This window comes from Echiichthys vipera, assembly GCF_963691815.1.
Source record: "Echiichthys vipera genome assembly, chromosome: 5".
NCBI lineage: Eukaryota > Metazoa > Chordata > Actinopteri > Perciformes > Trachinidae > Echiichthys > Echiichthys vipera.
The window spans coordinates 26,550,090-26,569,589 of record NC_139830.1 but is presented as its reverse complement, the minus strand read 5'-3'; the positions used below and the strand labels follow the sequence as shown (position 1 = coordinate 26,569,589).

Below are 19,500 nucleotides of genomic sequence, written 5' to 3'. Positions count from 1 at the left end.
GAGATCAAAGTTAGAGAACAGATTAAGTATTAATACTTGATTTACTTTGAAATATTGTTTTTCATTGTTCAGAATTTGATTCCAGAGATTCTATGGGGTTTAGATCTGGACTCGGGGCTGGGAATTTCATTGTTTCAGTATTCTTGGCTGATTTGGAGACAGTTGCAGTGAAGGTATAGCATGTTGCTGAAGGAGTTTCACATAAACATTTGCAGTCACCCTGCCATGTAGCTGTACCAGAGACCCAACTCCTGCTGCAGAAAACATCCCCCAAACCATGACATGACATTGCTAAAGTTCAAACATTTTGTTTGGTGTCAGACTTGGGAAAGACTGAACCCAAAGTGTGTAAAGAATTCAGTTCAATTTGGAGGAGGAAGTGTCAGAGTCCAGATTTAAACCCCATAGAGAATCTCTGGAAAATCCTTGGCAACAAAGTAATGTCTAAGAAACCCACTACAGTTACTGAACTGTGGAGTCATTCAAAGCAAGGGCTCTACACTCTTCTTTTCTGACACAGTGGTTACTCTGATGTTGCTCACTGTCTTTTTCCCAAAATAAAGGTTTTTGTTGAAGTGGCTTGGTTATTTAAAAAACATGTTAATATAGCAGTGGTTTAGCCCCAGAATAAATCAAGTATTAATACTTTTATTATTAAAATATAGAATGAATAAATGCATTAGTTAGTGTGAGTTGAAGATTGTTTATTTCATTCTATAAAACCAAAATACTGAAAATATAATACAGTAGCACATATAATGCTGTATACTTGATGTGCACCTTCTTGGGTCGTAACAAGGTTTCACAAAACCTGCTATGACAGTTGACACTCTAATTTGATGGGTTCGCTGATTCAATCTTTGAACAACCATCCCCAAAGTCTGACATGTACATGCATCTGTTGCTCAGACACAAGACAGTGATACACTGGAACATGCATCAACACACTGACAGCCTGACACACAGCTCTGACTGATCACCTGCCCTCGAACTCATCAAATTACACATGTAACTCCTTGCTCATCATCACTTTGGTATAGAGCTGTAAACCACTGGGGCTTACTCTGAGGGTTAATCTACAGTCGCTCACTAGATGATTGATGGAATTTGGACAAAGCCTGCAGTATTTCTTGTTTATCAATAAAATACATGTACAAATTTTTGATTATGTGATTCATGCATTTTGCTTTAAAAAGTGCTTACAGACAATTGAGGAAACATAACAGAAATTACCCTAAACAACTCTTTAAACTGGTACAAAAAGACACTATTCAGGGGTTCTAAAGATGTGTCAACACAAAGCAGTCGATAATTGTTGGCTGTTAAATGTTGTACAAGTGCCCTCTTGAGGCCAAATTTGCAGCTGTTCCGTTGAGCACATGGAGCTGCACAGTCAGTAATTAATAGGCATACTGTAGCAGGAGGTCCGTCATAAGAACAGAATGCAAAGTGGACTTAACTGCATCCAAATGGTGGGAATTGTGTGTGTAACGGTACAAAATGGGAAAGACAGATAATTACAGTATGATGCTATAGCTTGTTCCTGCTTGGAAGTGTGCTGTCACAAAACAACAACACCATACAAAGTAAGCCAAAGTTCCAGTAGTTAGGTATCTATGTATTGACATGTGGTTCATATAAAATGTACACATAAGACAGGTACCTTATCTGCTGTTTGGGAACATTTTAGATTATTATTATTAATAAAGAAGATAAACTTTGTGTTCTGAAGGGGTTATTTAATCGGGGTCACATATGAAGTGAGACAGCCTTTTTGCAATCCATTTTAACATTTGGTAAAAGTTCTAACCAGGGCTGTACTACTTGACTCCACTTTTCTGAAGGCTTGCACTTGTCTTGGTCAAGCTGTAACTTGCTGCTGATTTAAGATCAGTTCTACAGAACTTTGTATAAATTCAATGTATTGATTAGTTTGATGTTAGAAGAAAGATCAAAGTTGTTCATTGATCCATCCCACTTCCTTAATCGCTTTATTAGCATTGGAAAGAGACGACAGCCTATTATGGTCTTGACTCGGACTCAACTGGACCTGGTCTTGAACTTGAATTGGATTTGATTAAATTGGTTGAACCTGAGATTACGTCAATCTTGTTGGATAGTGGAACTCAACTGTCCATGTGACGTTTCCATTGATCCACAAATTTTGGATCTTGGATGTGAATATTTCACTCAATACTCTTGAGTTTAATATACTGTAGCTGCAATAAGGCACCGAACAAGCTTGCAACTAACATGATAATGAGCAGGCATGTATAGATTAGATAAACAGTTTTAGCTTGTTCCACCAGGCACTGTATTTCTTACATTGTGAGGTTGTGCTAGAAGAAAGGTTGCTGTGATATATCACCAGCGGGGCGTTGCAATGATCTTGTATGTGCGAGGCAAATTCGCGAAGCTGCTGTACTCAGGGCTGAGATCCACACTGTCAGGTCCTCCAGGGCAAGAAAGGGTGCAATGCTGCAGAAGTGACACCAGGAAGATGAAGATCTCCATGCGAGCAAGGGACTCTCCGACACAAGACCTCTTCCCTGAGAGAAACCCCAAATATGACGGTGAGAATGAGAACATTTAGACACATCATAGCTCAGAAAAGAGCATGACAACACTAAAATCTGTTTAGTAAGCAGCTCCAATATTCAGCCACATTTATTGAGTGAGTGAAATAGACAGCAGTTGGGCTGCATGTACTTAATTATTTACCTGCAGAGAATGGCAGGAATGAAGGATTTTTCTTAAAGTTGCCATTCTCGTCCAGGAAGTGCTGGGGGTTGAAGGACCAGGGGGTCTCCCAGTGTTTTTCCTCTTTTAGCACAGAGTGCAACAAGGGAATAATGACTGTAGTCTGGTGGGGCAGATACAATATCAGATGGCACAGTTTTATATTATCTGGAATTGGAATTAATAAGACGTGTGATGAATAAGAATACCTTGGGGATTGTGTAGCCCCTGAAAGAGATGTCCTGCAGTGCGTAATGAGGGACGCTCATGGGGACGATATCTGTGAGACGCTGAATCTCATGGAGGACTGCATCTGTAAAGGGGAGGGACTTCCTGTCCTCCATATAAGGACAACGCTCCTGTCCAATCACAGTGTCGATCTCCTGCTGCATTTTCTCTTCAGAAGGAGAAAAAAATAAAGACATTTAGCTCCTTCTGAAACAATTAGTTGATGAATTAATTAGTAAATCATTATTATATTTTATGTACTCCAGACTGTATAAGGGCCTGTGTCCACATAGCTGCATCTTTTTTCAATTGTTCCCTATGAGGAGAGAGTGTATGCAACAGTCTAGAGAAAAGGCACTTGACCCATGCTGTTTTCCAGTGTGAAGGAAGAATGCTCATCGGCGTCATAGAACGTCACTAAGCACTGCTCCAATGTTGAGAACACTCAGAAATTCATGTCCTTTTCACTCAATTCTGAGAATACCCACAATCTTCTGCATTCACGCGCTATGTGGGGTATTTAAAAATGGTGGACGGAAAACAATACACGTTCAAATGTAAGTGACGTTATTTATAAGTTATCAGAAATATTTTGTGCCCTATTTTTAAAGATTATACAGATTTATCATGGCAATACAAAAAAAATTGTTAAGCTTAAAGACCTGTGCTATTTCCGTTTTCCCCAGAATACAACCACAGTGCCTTCTTCACCGAGTACTCCGCCTTTTTTGTGGGGAAACTGCTTTGAATAGTAAATCTCTGAACTTTTTGGAAAAAGGCGCTGGTTTTGTCACAGGTGCATTTGCGCAGGAAACTATCACATAGAAGACACATTTATCAGATCAGGAGCAGATCATCCGGACACTGAATGTTGCTGGGGAGTGTTGTGTTTTTATCCCATGCTCTTGTAAGCTTGTTGTTAACATTAATGTCATTGTCGTAGACACAAGACCCAGCGGCAGCACTTCGAGGCGTTTAGATCAGGTGTCTCGAACTAATCCAGTAAAGGGTCGCTGTGGCTGCAGGTTCATTCCAACCAAGCAAGAACACACCTGATCAAACAAATCAACTGTGTGAAGGTGATTCAGTTGGTTGAATAAGTCTAGTCAGGTGTGCAGCCACAGCAGCCCTTTACTGGATTAGTTTGACATACCTGGTTTAGATGAAGTGCTCCCTGCCAGAGCCTTTCTGACAGAAAAGATGCTACGTGGACAGAGGCCCTAATATGCCACTATAATCCTATAATAAGGAAAAAATATTGTGATATTCCAAGAAACAGCTACAACCGTAGAAGTAGCATGCTACCGCCCAGTTGTTGGTCATACCACCCAGAATTAGCAGAGGAATTTCAAAATGTTCAGTTTCATTAGTATCACATACAACCACATTCAAGGTGCAGGGCCAAGGCCTAGAAAAGAGGGAGTGGTCAATACTCATTTGAAAGTTGCTTTGTCGACAGACTTTGGTGCCAGTTCTACAGAAGTTAATGGGGAGGGCACAAGGCCACTATCCATATCTGTACTGTTGACCCTTTGACTGAAAAAATGCTTGCAAACAATAAAAGAAAACATGATGTTTACTCATACTTTTTTAAATCTGAATGTATGTGTCGGTTTTCCCTATTAATCTCTGTTGCAGCAGTTGCATAAGATTGGTTAGTTATGGATTTCAAAGATTTACAGCTTTACTACAATCAAATACATGTACTACTGGCTTGGTACCATTGACGTCATGACCGTTCCTTCTTTTAGAGGTTCCTTGGAGCTTTAGTGCCCTGCTTAGAGCGTACTCACACTGTCCTTCCGTACCGCGACCCGGGCTTTAGGGTACTTGTCCCCCCTCCCTCTCCCCCCGCGCCCCAGCCCCGTTTGTACTCACACTGCCAGGGCCGGCCAATGCTTCTTGCTGTCCATACGCCATCACGCCGTAACACGTCACACGCATTGATCGCGTGTGTGTGGCTTTGTTTACAAATCTTTCCATAGCCCTCGGAGTTTTTGTGCGTCTTGTCGACTGTTTTTGAATATTTTCATCCGACCAAATCTGCAGTAAACACTCCACCTCCGCATCACACCAATGTGAACCTTTCACCGCCATTGTTGTTATTGTTAACTGTCTGCGCATGGTCCGTCCTTCTATTTACATGTCCGAACAGGCGGACATAACGCTACTGCCGTAGGGCTCGTGCTCGTGCTCGTACACATGCGAACGCTCGTGCTCGTACATGTGCAAACGGCTCCGCTAAAGCCCACCTCTTTCAAGCGGGCTGTGGACGGCCCGCTGGCCGCAGGTATGCGCGGAGCGGGTGCACTCACACTGCTTAAGGGTACTAGGCTTTAGCTGAAAAAACGGTTTTGGCCCCGGCCAGAAGGACAGTGTGAGTACGACCTTAGTGTATAAAAATATCTGTGAACTTACAAAGTTCTTGTAAACATAGAGATGTGATTTAAATAATTCTATTGGATGTTGAATCTGTCCCCAGTGTGTGTGCAGATTTTCTTTTACACTGGATTCTGCGACCTACCCTGTATTTTGGGGTATTTGATCAGCGCACTTAGTGCAAATCTGATAGTTGAGCTGGTGGTTTCAGTTCCTGCCAGGAACAGATTCAACACTGTTGACACCAAGTTGTCATAGTGGAACTCAGTTGTGGGAATGTGCTTTTCCTGAAGAAACGAACCAGAGTCACTGAAATGACAATACAGCCCGCAGGATCACAATCCAAGATGTAGTGGTCTACAGTGCTCAGTATTTGCGGAATATTAAATGGAGTATGTGCATTTGCATTAGAGAATTACATGTAATGAGTAAGCATGCTTAACACGTCCACAGTAAACGATTCATAGATGCTTATTCTGGTTAATGGACTGAGTTCTGTCATACCTGACTGAGTCTAGTGAGGAAGCAGTCAATGTAATCTCTGGGTGAGCTGGGGTCCAGCGTGTCCTGGTGTTCCTGGATCTTTTTCATAGTGAACTCCCTCAGCTTTTCAATTTTGGCAAACCATATGTGCTGTTGTCCTGGCAGCCATTCCATCAACCGCGGGAAGATATTATACAGCTGTGGTGGAAAGAACTCGTGTGAATAATGTGTTCCACAACTAGTCGTTAGGTGAGTACAAAACCCCTGCCAACCTCTGAGGTTCTGCTCAGATAAAAATGTACTGACCGTCCCCTGATCATTTGTGTTGTAACTTACTGTAGTTCAAGGTACATGGTTTCTTTATTCGTACCCAAGGAAAGTTGGGTCGCAGATTATTTGCAGCATTTCTGTATTTGCTGTGTGTTTAATCATGTTGCTGTCAAATCGTCGCTTCTCACTCTTTTTGTGCATTAAGTTACTTCACCATTGTTTGTGCTGTCAAACATGGGGAAGTTCTCTCATTGGTCTGAACTTCGTCCATTTACATGTTTTCCTCAGTTTCAGCCTTCTCAGCCCCAGTATGTAACTGGCCAGTGTGTTGTCAAAGATACTTTAAATGTGTCCTGATTGAATGTGCCCCTCATTACAAAGAAAATAATGAGGGGCAGCACCATCCTTATCATGGTGTTCTCCACCGGCACATATTTAGAACATGTGCATTGGTTGTTTACAAATTTCAGAGAGTGAGAATAATAACTAAAAGGCTATATTCCAGTCTGTCAACTAAGACAAAGTATTAGGGCAAAAATATAATAATCTGAGATTTTGAATTTATTAATTTCCTTTACATAAATTGGTGCATTTTCTGATCATGTATCTTTTACACTACATCAACCACAAGATGTCAGAAAACTGTAGAAATGGCTTTACTTACCAAATTAACTAATAGTCAGGTTAGTTAAATCAGAAGGTTTGCAGCATGCGATGAGATCATATATTGCTTGGGTCACTACAGAGGGGCCGGAGTGCAGGGTCAGATTTCAGGATTGTGTCGTCCTAACCACCAACCATAACACTTCACTCGGCACCTTCTCCTCTTACCTGACCCCAGGGACTGCTGCCAAATTTCAGGGTGTCTGAGATTATTTGCAGAAGGGACAGGAAGTGGTCATCTTCATAGCTGAAGCGTTGACCAAACACCAAGCAGCAGATCACGTTGGACACGGTGCAGCTCAGGAAGAAGGTGGGATCAAAAAGTGTGGCTGCAGAAAAAGAATAAAGCGCATGAAGTCATCACTCTGTCCCTGCATGTTCATCTGTTCATGTCTGACATTCGGCTCAAATTATTCTCAAAACTGATAACATGATGAAAGTCACAAACTATTAATGTCAAACATCTTGTAGCTTTGTGATTTGGGCAGGAAAATATCAAAAAGAGTGCAAATCACTTAGAAACAACAATTACACACTGTGTGGGGCTGACAGTGACTGTATGGTGACTCGCGGCGGCGGAGCCGTTTTACATACATACATTTGGTACTATTTATGCGAGCCAATAGATGTTTGCTCTCCTCCTGGATCCATTCTTCCATCCCCTTGCGTCCCATCCCAAAATCTCTCAGCGTCGTCAGGGTGAAACGCCGTAACTGCCGCCAGCGCTCTCCATTACTGATCGCCAGGCCTTTAAAGATGTAGAATTGGTGAGGCTAAATCAAAATCTATAATTACAAGCTCACAATTGAAACAAAAATTATAATTACAGCTTATGATATGTGCAATAAAACAGCAAGTTGAAAAGGTGAAACCTGTGAGACTGTGACCATAGAAAAACAGAATTAAAACAAATAGACACATATTTTTGCCAAAAAAGGGCAGAAAATACCCTCAAATAACTTCATAGACGCATTTGGGAAATTTACACTAAAGAATTTCACCAAAAGGTCAAGAGAAGACAGAGTTAAGATGCCAATGCTTTAGAGGTGTTAAGGACACATGCTGTACTCAAACATATTGTAATGGTGCACATCATCACAAAATCATCATATTACCATAGCCCTTGGTAGCTTTTATCAAGAAAGGAATAGGTGCTCTGCCACTGAAGTCATCTGCTTGGTCCACCAGGGCGTCCTTCACAGCATCATACCCCACCAGGACCACGACTCGCTGACGGCCCAGGTACACAGTGACCACAGGGCCATAGCTTTCACTGAGCTGGGGGTCAAACAGTGTGCATTTGGATCTTCTACAGCAGGGGTGCCAAATTCCGGTCCTGGAGGGCCAATGTCCTGCATGTTTTAGGTTTCTCCCTGCTCTTACACACTTGAGTCTAATGATTTTCAAACTTGTCATAAGCTTCAGCTGTTTGATAACGAGCAGAGCATTAGAATCAGGTGTGTTAGAGCAGAGAGAGAAACCTAAAACATGCAGGACAGTGGCCCTCCAGGAGCAGGAATTGAGCACCCCTGCTCTACAGACATGCAAGGAACAAAGTAAACATACCCGAGCACAAAACAAACAGGTCCCAAACAAAAAAGTATATATATAACTGAGACTTGGTCAGAAAAAGTGGACTTAAAGCACAGAATATTGATATTTCTCTGTACAAATGAGATTGTTTCCACAATAACACTGAGAATCAGGTAAATAATGTCGGCGTAGGCCTACAAGGAGTTTGTAAGTTACTGAAGTTACAACACTACAAAACATACTTGTATGACAGGCTGTGAAACAAAGTTGTCAGTCTCTCATTCTCACCTTTAGCATAGTTTTGAAAGGCGCCCGTTTGTCCATCTGGAGCAGGTTTCCTATGATAGGCAGAGCAGGCGGCCCCGGAGGCAAACACACGTGTTTACGGCTCTTCAGGATGAACAGACCCAGCAAAGCAGCGAGAAGCCCCGCGAAAATGACCGTGACAGACGACTCCATGGTGCTGCACGAGACAAAACAGGGAACGCAGTCTCCGCAGTAGGCCTACACACTGAACACTAACTACATGCGTCACTGCTGCCTGTCAGGCGGTCACACCTTTGAACTTTTGCCGGAGGGGCGTTCAGGCCACTCAGTCAACAGCGGCGCTTTGCTATTTGTGCACGCACGCGCAATACCGCCACGAGTTTACCGTCAACTCATACACGTCGCTGCTGATTGGGTCAGATTCAGTTTCGGTTTCAATTCGGACTCATAATCCTATTATGAGAAGACTGCATGTTCCAACCCCACTGTTATTGATACATGGCTACTTAATATTCATAGCATAAACTGAAGGTGGTTGACTTACCTATTATGTATGATGTACCTGGATGCAAGAAACGTCCCTCCACATTTTGGAGACCAAAATTAGAGAACAAAGTATTCATTCTTGATTTATTCTGAAAAACTGTTGTTTTTTATTGTTCAGAATTTGATAGAATATCCATTTTGGCTATACCACTGCTGAACTAGCATGTTTTTTTTTGTTTGTTTTTTTAATGACCAAGGTACAAAAACCTTTATTTTGTGAAAAAAAAAACAGTGCGCAAAGTCAGAGAACAGTGTCATTGTGTCAGAAGAGAAGATTTCAACAATGTTTTCTTCTACAGCAGGGGTGTCAAACTCAGGCCCATGGGCCAAATCTGGCCCGCAGTGTAATTATATTTGGCCCGCAAGATCATATCAAGGTTCTCTGAGAGCTGGCCCGCGAGTATAAAGCACATACACGTCTACTTTTCTGTTAACAAACATGAGCATCCATGCTACCAGTCTCTTTGGACAAACTTAATCCACCCCTCCCCAAAAACGGCCAAAAGAAAGATGGAAAACAGGAGCTTTCAGCACCGGTGGGAGGCAGATGATCTGTTTATGAAGGTAAAGAGTTGTTTGTCTCGTCTTCAGAGCCAATGTGGCTGTAACCAAAGAATAAAACATAAGAAACACCAAGACAAGAAGAAGGACCTGCACTGAAAAGGTTCAACATTACACATCTGGAGAGAAGGGAAACATGCACATTTGCAGTCTTTTTTTTTTGTAAATATTGAGTTTGGCCCGCAACTTTGTCCCAGTTTTTAAATTTGGCCCACTGTGAGTTTGAGTTTGACACCGCTGTTCAACAGGATTCAAAACTGAACAGGAAGTGTAGAGGCCACAGCTTTGAATGACTTCAGCACATCTGCGCCCACAGGACATCACTAGTTTCTCACACTGCTCTGGTTTCTTTCCAAAGCTCCTACCACAGCAACTTCCTGATTGATCCATTAAGGGAATGCCAAAAAAAATGCAGCTTTAATTATAGAGCAATTTCTTATTGACCCCCATGTTAAACAGGGCGTTTTAACAGCATCATTAAACCCTTCAAGGCCTGGTACAAAAATAAATTCCAGTCTGTATGATAAGGTCATATCTCTAGGACAACACCAAGGGAACAATTAGCAGAAAAAATCCTAACATTGACTCCCACTCATGCAATAGTGTGTTCTGTTAGTTATGTCTGTTCTGTTAGCCTAGCTCCCGAGCAGTGGTGCTAATGTGGTTAATTGAGTATACATCAGCCTACCCCGAACATAATGTTTCGCATCAAACACAAATAAATGTAATGTCCTCTCATCACTGAAGTCCCTCTGGACCAGTTCTCCTCTGTCCACACATCATGCTCCTCAGCAAAGACAAGTCAAGCCTTTTTATTCTTTCTGCTGATGAGAGGTTTGGTCACTGCAGAGTGGGCTTTCAGTCCAAAAAGTCTTAAAAGACGGGACACTGTGCTGAGACAGATCCTTGCCCTGTTCAGCACTGAACTGGCCAAAACTCCAGCTGCAGTGTTGAACCGAATTCCCCATTGAGAGTCTTCTCATAATCCTGTCCTCTCGTGCACTTGTTTTACGTGGACTTAAATGAATCTGTGTCCTTGTAAAGTTTCAATCTTCTTGAAATCACAGACTGTGAACGCCAAACCTCTCTCTGATGGCTGAGAGGGTCGTCCCTTTGGCCTTCATCCGGACTACCTGCTTTCTCAGGGTTTCAGTCTCCTTAGAGCAGCTGCCATCTTAGAAAGTAACCAGTAGAGCTGCAGATAAATAGGGTGTGTCCAACAGTTAAGTCAATTACCACTAGCTCACATTAAAAAATTTGCGGTATTTCAAAAATAATCAAGAATTAATACTTTGTTCTCTAATTTTGATCTCTACCATATATAAAATACATTTAACAACAAATAGCAAGTTGAGTACAAGCCTGGATATTGTTTGCACCTTACAGCTGATGTGTGTTACACAGCTGATGCCGCACGCCAATAAAGTTCACCAGCATTGCATCACAAAGTGACTTAGAGGAAGGCCACTATAACGTTAGTAACAATACCTTATCAATACACCTGATCAACAGGCATAAGTTAAACATGTCACATTATAACTGAGCTGTCTGGTGTGTATAGATGTATTAGAGTGCAGTTGTTTTCAGGCCATTTAAGAAGATAAACACCGTCTATGTCGGTGAGTAATTATGCATGGAGCTGGGAGCTGGCTGGTTGCGGCTCGCTTCTTCTTATGGAGGTAAACAATGCTTATCTCTCTAAACAGCCACAACAGAGCTAAGATCTGTCTCCTCACTGCTCAAGAGATCTCTCTCAAACTCACTTAGAGAGGCGGTAGATGTTCTATCAAATTAACTTTTTTTTTATATTGAAGAAACAGGAAGTGATACACACAGATTAGTTGTCTAGGTTCAATTGTAACACTCAGTTGTGCAGTGCTTGATTTTTGAAAACAAGTAACATTATTAAAATGAAATAGAAAAATGATTACTCAAACAAATAGATTCACATTTTGAATCCATGTTTTATAGGTTGACAAAGTAAATAACATTTCTCTTCCAAGGTTCAATGTTGTGACTTTATTGTGAAGCCAGGTGAAGAAGGCGGAGATATTGATATGTATATAGCGACATATATATTTATAAGACTTGTTGTTGTTTGAGATTGTAACAATGCAAAGGTAAAAATGGAATCAAATGTCAAATAAAACACAGTCTGAGGTGATTTTCCCAGCTCTGTCATAAATGTCCTTATAGGTATTTCAAACAGGTATTTACAGGATTCTTTCACAGCAGGAAGTCGTTTAAATTTTGAGTCTAACTGTACAACAAACATTGCTGTGTCAAAATAAAACAGTGAATGCTGTTGGTCCTCCTCGTGGGCTACTCAAAGTACTTTAAGTGATGATAGAAGGTCTGAGTCCAGCCCTTCTCCTCACCGCGGCGTGGCGATGATCTGGTACCTGCGAGGCAAATTGCCAAAACTGCTGAACTCTGGAACGAGGTTTATGTAGTCTGGGCCTTCCTTGCAGGAAAAGGAGAAATTCTGCAGCAGTGATACCAGGAAAATAAAAAGCTCCATACGAGCCAGAGACTCGCCAACACAGGCTCTTTTCCCTGTGAAGAGATACAATCACAAACAAAGCACTGTGTGATTAAAAACAACAATTGCCTGTGATTGTAAAAGGACAATGAGTAATTTATATGGCACAAAATGACCTGTTAAGTCACGGACAAAAAATACTCACGACAAAACTATTCCATAAAAAACAGATGACTATGAAGTTGTTGAAGTTGCAGTTGATTGATGTGTTTATTTTGAACAAGTGTATAAAAAACAAAAACAAACAATTACTAAGAAAAAGTATAGTAAAGTAACTTATGAAAATATATAAAACAAAAAAACAGTAGTTTAACAGTAAAAAAAAAAAAAAGATCAACACAAACATAGGTACTGAAATACAATCTCGAAGATATCCGTTTTGTTGTCTATGGCAATAAGCTGTGATTACAGGTGTGTTTTTGGATATCACAATTTAAAGTTTCATCGTCTGTAATTATTGCTATTTACTTTGTTTGTTCCACCAGAGTTTACTCACAGCGCAGAGCAGAGACCATGAAAAAAAACAGTATGTTGCTTCGCACACAAGTGATACTGTACTGGAAGAGAAGTGTCTAACTGCAGTCCTGCAATCTACACAACACTCTCACTTTACTGCACGACACGCCTCCTAATATATCTTTTATGGATTCATGTTCTTATTTTAACCCAACCATGATCTTTTCCTAAACCTAACCATGCTGCAACTATTTGGTGGGAGTGTCGTGTAGGAGATGTGTCCTGTAGTACTGTGCACCCGTACATAGACCTGTAGGGTGTACAAAAAGCTGGATTAGTGGGTTAGCGAGATATGTTGCGCTCAAAGCCTGGGTCAGCTGTGACGCGAAAGTTGCTCTCTTTTTATCGTCGCTGTATCACCATGGTAACTTATGCTTTCAACCAAACCCGGTCCGGAGAAGGTTTTCATCTAGGACTTAGAGCTAAGTGACCTAAACCTTCTGGTTAGATCCGCTACTTAAAGCTAAGCACAGCTTATGAGAGATACAGGTTCTCATGGGAGGATATTCACTATTTGATCGTCCTTGTTGGATCTTATGTTGGCAATGTTACACAAGGAAATGGGATTTTCCGAGTCCAAGCTGGTCCAAGCCTTATATTTCTACAACAATTGACAAATGAACTCTTAAGTGAGCTTTGTGGTACCGTTGAACTCTTTCTGATTGTGAGTTTCGTATTTGTTGATCCAGGTTATCCAAAGACACCCTGGGTATGTTCAGCATGCTTTGTAACACCCCCTCTACTTGAATGCAAGGGTATTGTATCATAGGCTCAATCTCCATACATTGTATTACCTAATGTTCCTCATACGACACTAGAGACTGAGGACTGTTTTACCTGCAGAAAATGGCAGGAAAGCAGGATTTTTCTTAAAGTTGCCATTCTGGTCCAGGAAGTGCTGGGGGTTGAAGGACCAGGGAGTTGCCCATTGCTTTTCTTCTTTCAGCACAGAGTGCAACAAGGGGATAACCACAGTGTCCTATGAGACAAGATATGATATTAGTGTATAGTAGTGGTTAGTTTCTCATAACTATGATATATTGGGATTTATAATACCTTGGGGATTGTGTAACCCCTGAAAGAGATGTCCTTGAGAGCATAGTGAGGGAGGCTGAAGGGGACAATGTCCAGAAAGCGCTGCACCTCATGGATGACTGCATCTGTGAAGGGGAGGGACTTCCTGTCCTCCATGGTGGGACAACGGCCTTGTCCAATCACAGTGTCGATCTCCTGCTGCATTTTCTCTGTGCAGGACAAAGCAAAACTGATTATTAGGCAGGAACAGGACTAAAATGTATGTATAACTGTTAAAATATGATGACGGTGTCTTCCATTAGGGGACCTACCCTGTATGTTTGGATATTTGATCAACACACTGAGGCCATATCTAATGGTGGAGCTGGTGGTTTCTGTTCCTGCCAGGAAGAGATTCAACACTGTAGAGACCAAGTTGTCATAGTTGAACTCGGATGTGGGATTGTCCTTTTCCTGAGAGGACAAAGTGGTAAAAGTGCTATAAGACAACAGTTTAAAAATACACTTAAAGCAGCAGGTTAAAGGTTCTTTATTTTAATCCAGAAAGGCTTGGGCCACATACGCCAAATCATCATTGATCATAATGCTCAAAAATCCCTACAAAATACCACATTAAGACACCGAGACCTTTAGGAACACCATAGAAAAATATATAATATTATATATATATATATATATATACTATTCCCTACTATGGGGACTAACATCATCACACATGAATAAAACTGAGCTCTTTGAATCCACAAGAGTCTCAGATTTCCAGTCAGACACAATTTATGCAATTCTAGATTGTTTTAGGACCCCAGTATGCAGAAACACACTATTTTAGAATCGGTGAAAACAACACATTTATACTGCATGGGGAAAGATTGCATGTTTTACCTCACAGAGCGGGCATGTTCATAAAGGAGAGAAATCAGAGGTCAGAGGTCAATGGACCTAACTTTGGAGCATGATTGATCCCCCTTCCAGACAAACTAGCATGGAGGCCTTAGGTCATCTACATTCATATGATACAAATATCTTTATTTAGCTTTAAAACTGAGCCTGTTACAGCTTCTGACAGACAGACTAGTTAGGGCTGGCATTATTACAGGGGCACTGCCCCCCTTACTGCCATTGTTAAATGCTTATTGTAATGGATACAGGGGAGTTTTAGGATTTCCAACCTGATTGATTCGGATGAGAAAGCAGTCAATATAGTCCCTCGGGGAGCTGGGGTCCAGTGTCTCTTTGTGCTCTTGGATCTTCATGTTGATAAACTCTCTCACCTCCTCTATCTGGGCAAAAACTGTGTGGTGGTGGCCGGGCAGACGCTCCATGAGCCAGGGAAAGATGTTGTACATCTGTGTAAGGGAAGCACACAGCACGCTGCAGCTTGGTTTCTCAAGGGATTGTAAACATTTTATATGATATAAGAAGTTGAACACCATATGAAAACAAGACAAAAAAAACATGGACTATCAGCCCCTGGCTCCCACCAACACTTACCTGACCAAAAGGACTGCTTCCGAACTTTAAAACCTCAGATAGGATGTTGAGGAGGTGCAGGAACTTCTTGTCCTCATAACTGAAGCGCTCGCCAAACACCATGCAGCAGATCACATTGGACACGGTGCGGCTCAGCAAGAACGTGGGGTCAAATGGCAAGGCTGGAGGAGCAGAGGAGAACACCGTTGGATTCATCTATTCAAGATAGTGTTCAGAGGAAAAAGGTGATGAAATGTTTTACTTCAAGCAAAATGTTCAAACTTTGCTGGAGTTTGAACATTAATACTAAGATTGCAAGTAAGTAGAAAGGAGTCATTAACTAGATGTATGGTTGGTTAAGTTTGGGGCAGCCTTGACGTTCTGATCTGTTGACGGGAAATCTTTTTGAGGATGTAGGAAAGATAATTAAATTGCTATTAATATTCTTGTACAACATTTTCAAGACTGAAATAAAGTTTTCTGCAAACTCAAACAAATTTAAGACCTTATATTTAAATGGGTGTCCCAACCGTATCAAATGCTTTATAAAAGTCTAGAAATGCCATGACTGCCTGTGACTCCACATATTCTAAAACTAATCTTATATTGTTACATATATAGCATTTTGCCATGAAGCCTGTTTGGGTTTCATTAATAATCTCTGCAAGGTTGCTTCTCAGATGCCTAGCATAAACAAGTGCAAATAATTTATAATCCACATTCAGGAGTGTAATCGGTCTCCGGTTTTCTATTGACAAAGAGTATTTGTTAGGCTTAGGTATCAAGGTAATTAATTCTTGTTCCACTGTTGTAGTCATCTCTCCCTTATCAATACATTCTTTATACATTTCCATAAGCGGGTCTTCAATTATACCCCCCCCCCTCTCCGTTAAAAAGTAAAATTCAGTGGATAGACCATAAATCCCAGGAGATTTCCAGTTTTCATATAAAAGTATTGTGTAAATTCACATTGACAAGTTGTCATTCACATGCTATTTTAAATGCAGTTTAAAATGTGGTAATGAGTCAAGGCGTCCCTGGTTTTGCAGGTTATGTAACATATTCTGTGTTAACTTTGGACAAACTGCCATCAGAAGGAGATAAGGATTAAAAAATTCAGCTTAAGCAAGAGAGATACTGAGCCTTCTATCAAAGCAGCCACCCCCTCTTTGCAGTTGTTATACTTTTAATGTCTCTGATGTATTTTCTTAAGACTCCATTTGGCTGTTAATATTTAGACCTACTGTATGTTTTGTGCAGACATACATGACGTTTTTTTTCCTAGAGGTGTTTTCTTTGTTCCCAGTGTCTCTTAGTTAGTAGTATAAACATTTTTGTGATATTTCAATGTACTGTACTGAACCAAGTGTGAGAAACCATTAACTTAACTAAAGCTGTGTTTCAGGGCTGCACAAAGTGAACTTAATTTGACGGATTATGCAAAAAAACACCCTTCACATCAATAAACCCTGAGTAAAATACAGCTCCTAGAACAACAGCTAAAAACCTACCATTAGATGTTTCAATAAACCCTGTGTAAAATATGTGCTCCTAGAACAACAGCTAAAAACCTACCATTAGATGTTTCAACGCGGGCCCTCAAATATTTGCTCTCCTCTTGGATCCACTCTTCCATCCCCTTGCGTCCCATCCCAAAGTCTCTTAGGGTACTCAGTGTGAAGCGTCGCAGCTGGCGCCAGCGCTCTCCATTACTGATCCCCAAACCTGACAAAAGGAAATGTTTGCTCTTTGACCAGCTGGAGATGAAGAAACAGAGACATGCATGTATGAAACCAGTGTCTTGTGTTACCGTAGCCCCTGGTGGCTTTGATCAAAAACGGCAGTGGCCCTCTGCCTGTGAAGTCATCCGCCTGGTCCACCAGAGCCTCCTTCACTGTGTCATATCCCACCAGAACAACCGTCCGCTGCCAGCCCAGGTATAATGTCATCACAGAACCGTAGGTTTCACTGAACTACAAAAAGACAGGATCTTTTAGGGTAATAAACTATCTGACGCAATGTTATTGTGTTGTGCAAAAGTCAACATGTAATCAAAAATCAAAAGAAGGCCCTGAAAAATCAAATTTGGTTCTCTCCTGTGTTAATGACTCAAATGAGCTGTTCTCAACATCCGGAACATTAAGATAGCACCAAACAAATATTTACTAAAAATATAGTTGAGTAAGGGCGTCCTGAGCAGAAAATGAAGTCACTCTCTATCATGTGTTGGAATTGTAAACAGTTTCTCTTTTGTCTGCTGGTCCAGACATTCGTGCATGTTAGTGCCCACATTTTTTCTTTTTTTTTTGAAACAATGAATTCTATATTGTTGATTTTTTTTGTTGTTGAAGGTTTTGCCAGGATACCCTCTCTGTTTTCATAGATTAAAAAAAAAATGTTTTGCAGGTGAATCTTTTTGCCAGGATGATTATTTTTCACTGTTTGTTGTTGTAATACTCATTTGGGCCACAAGAGGCTTAAGTGCAGAACAAGTCAGAAACAATTTCAGTCAGACTTGAAAATGGAACACCATTTTTTATTTCTCACATTGCCTCTCAGCGCTACTCTCAGGATACACTATTACACGACCTTAAATCGATGGGAATAGTAAATCAATAAATCCTTACCTTGATAAAGCTTTTGAAAGGGGCTTTTTTCTCCAGTTGTGGCAGATTTCCTATGAGAGGAAGCGCAAAGGGTCCTGGAGGCAAACAATGCTTTCTACTGTTTTTGACACCAAACAACCATAGAAGAGCTAAGATTAGCCCCGCCAAGATCACTGTTGCAGAAAAGTCCATCATGCTCTCTACACTTCTCTCTCTCCTGGACAGCTCAGTCTTATGCTTGCTGTCAGTGATTTATGCTTATGTGGGAGGGAGTTGGCAGGAGTGCTAGTGAGCCATGTGACTCTACTGTGTACCTAGTGCACCTTCACCTGCTTACTTTTTTTTTGAGGCGGACAGAGCAAACATCTGACTAGATTTATATAGACAACAACAGACTCTCCCTTCCCCAAGGGTTATGCTAAAGAAATTGACATCAGTGAGTAAAAGTGTATATATTTCAAAGTTCATTTGAAAACCCAGAAGCATAAACCTGAAATTAAAACATTTAAACATAATGAAAAACCTGCAGATGGAAGCCAGTCGTCATGGCAAGATTAACATAAACTGGTGGACGCCTGTTGATCATTTTTTTTCACCAAAAGATGTTATAAACAAAACTAAATTGCTTACTATCATAAACAATAAACAACTCAACACAAAATCAAACAACACCTAAGTTGCAAAGTGGAAATACTCACGACTAAAACACCCTAAACTGATAAATTGGTCAACATTTTTGAGACAATTTACCATGCAGGCTGCACTCATGTATTTTAACATAACATACGGTATGTTGTATCTTGATGAATCCAGTCTTTGAGTGGAGCTTGAGCATGTTAAACAGTTATGTAATATGCTATGTTTATTCTCCATGCCATCAGAAAGCGACAAGGATTAAAGGATGTGGGTGAAGAGAGAGGGATGAATGTGCAATCCAACAAAGCTTTCACACTCATCTTCGATAGACGGACCACAAATCCATTGCTGTATGGATTGGGTCAATATTCTGACCTAGAATTCTAAGCTTTTGCTTGTTCCTATTTAGGGTGTTAAGTTTGATTGGAATTTGTCATTTCACATCAAGTCTGCATGGAATATGTGGATCCACAACAACAGCTGAATACACACCTTTGAATGAACCTATGTATTTAATCTTCCCCTAGATCCACTCTTTCATCCTGCTGCATCTATCCCATAAGCTCTCAATGATGTCAGTGTGAATCACTGCATCTGCCGCTACGTAGTCCATTACTGATCCCCACACCTGACAATGTGGACTGTGGAGAGAAAACGATGGCCAACAAAGCAGCAGCACATAGAACAAAACATAGTAATACAATAAATTACATCAACTTTGAAGAGAGTAATCCAGGATCCGCTAAATAAATGTGAAAAGAAGAAGTAGAATTCCTTTATTAATCCCGCAAGGGAAACTACATTTTTTTCACTCTGTTATTATTATTATTAATCATGTTACACACACACACAGGCCCGAAATACACACATGCACAAACAGGACCTATATACATGCAATTAATGGGGAGATGTCAAAGTGAAGGGGCTGCCAATGGATCAGCGCCCAGAGCAGTTGAGGGTTCGGTGCTTTGCTCAACAGCACCTCGGCAGTGCCCAGGAGATGAACTGGCACCTCTCTAGCCAACA

General features: G+C 41.0%; 1 pseudogene across 1 annotated transcript; it reads right to left on the bottom strand.

The window, feature by feature from the left end:
* Positions 1-833: 833 nt before the first annotated feature.
* LOC310946783 lies at positions 834-18,039 on the bottom strand (annotated as a pseudogene). Its single transcript, XR_014593867.1, has 17 exons — positions 17,860-18,039; positions 17,043-17,205; positions 16,808-16,957; positions 15,254-15,414; positions 14,932-15,108; positions 14,074-14,215; positions 13,565-13,971; positions 12,048-12,225; positions 11,158-11,170; positions 8,584-8,799; positions 7,878-8,040; positions 7,361-7,510; positions 6,931-7,091; positions 5,851-6,027; positions 5,492-5,633; positions 2,722-3,136; positions 834-2,549 (listed from the first exon to the last, which is right to left on the bottom strand). The product of XR_014593867.1 is annotated as an uncharacterized misc_RNA (transcript).
* Positions 18,040-19,500: the final 1,461 nt, after the last annotated feature.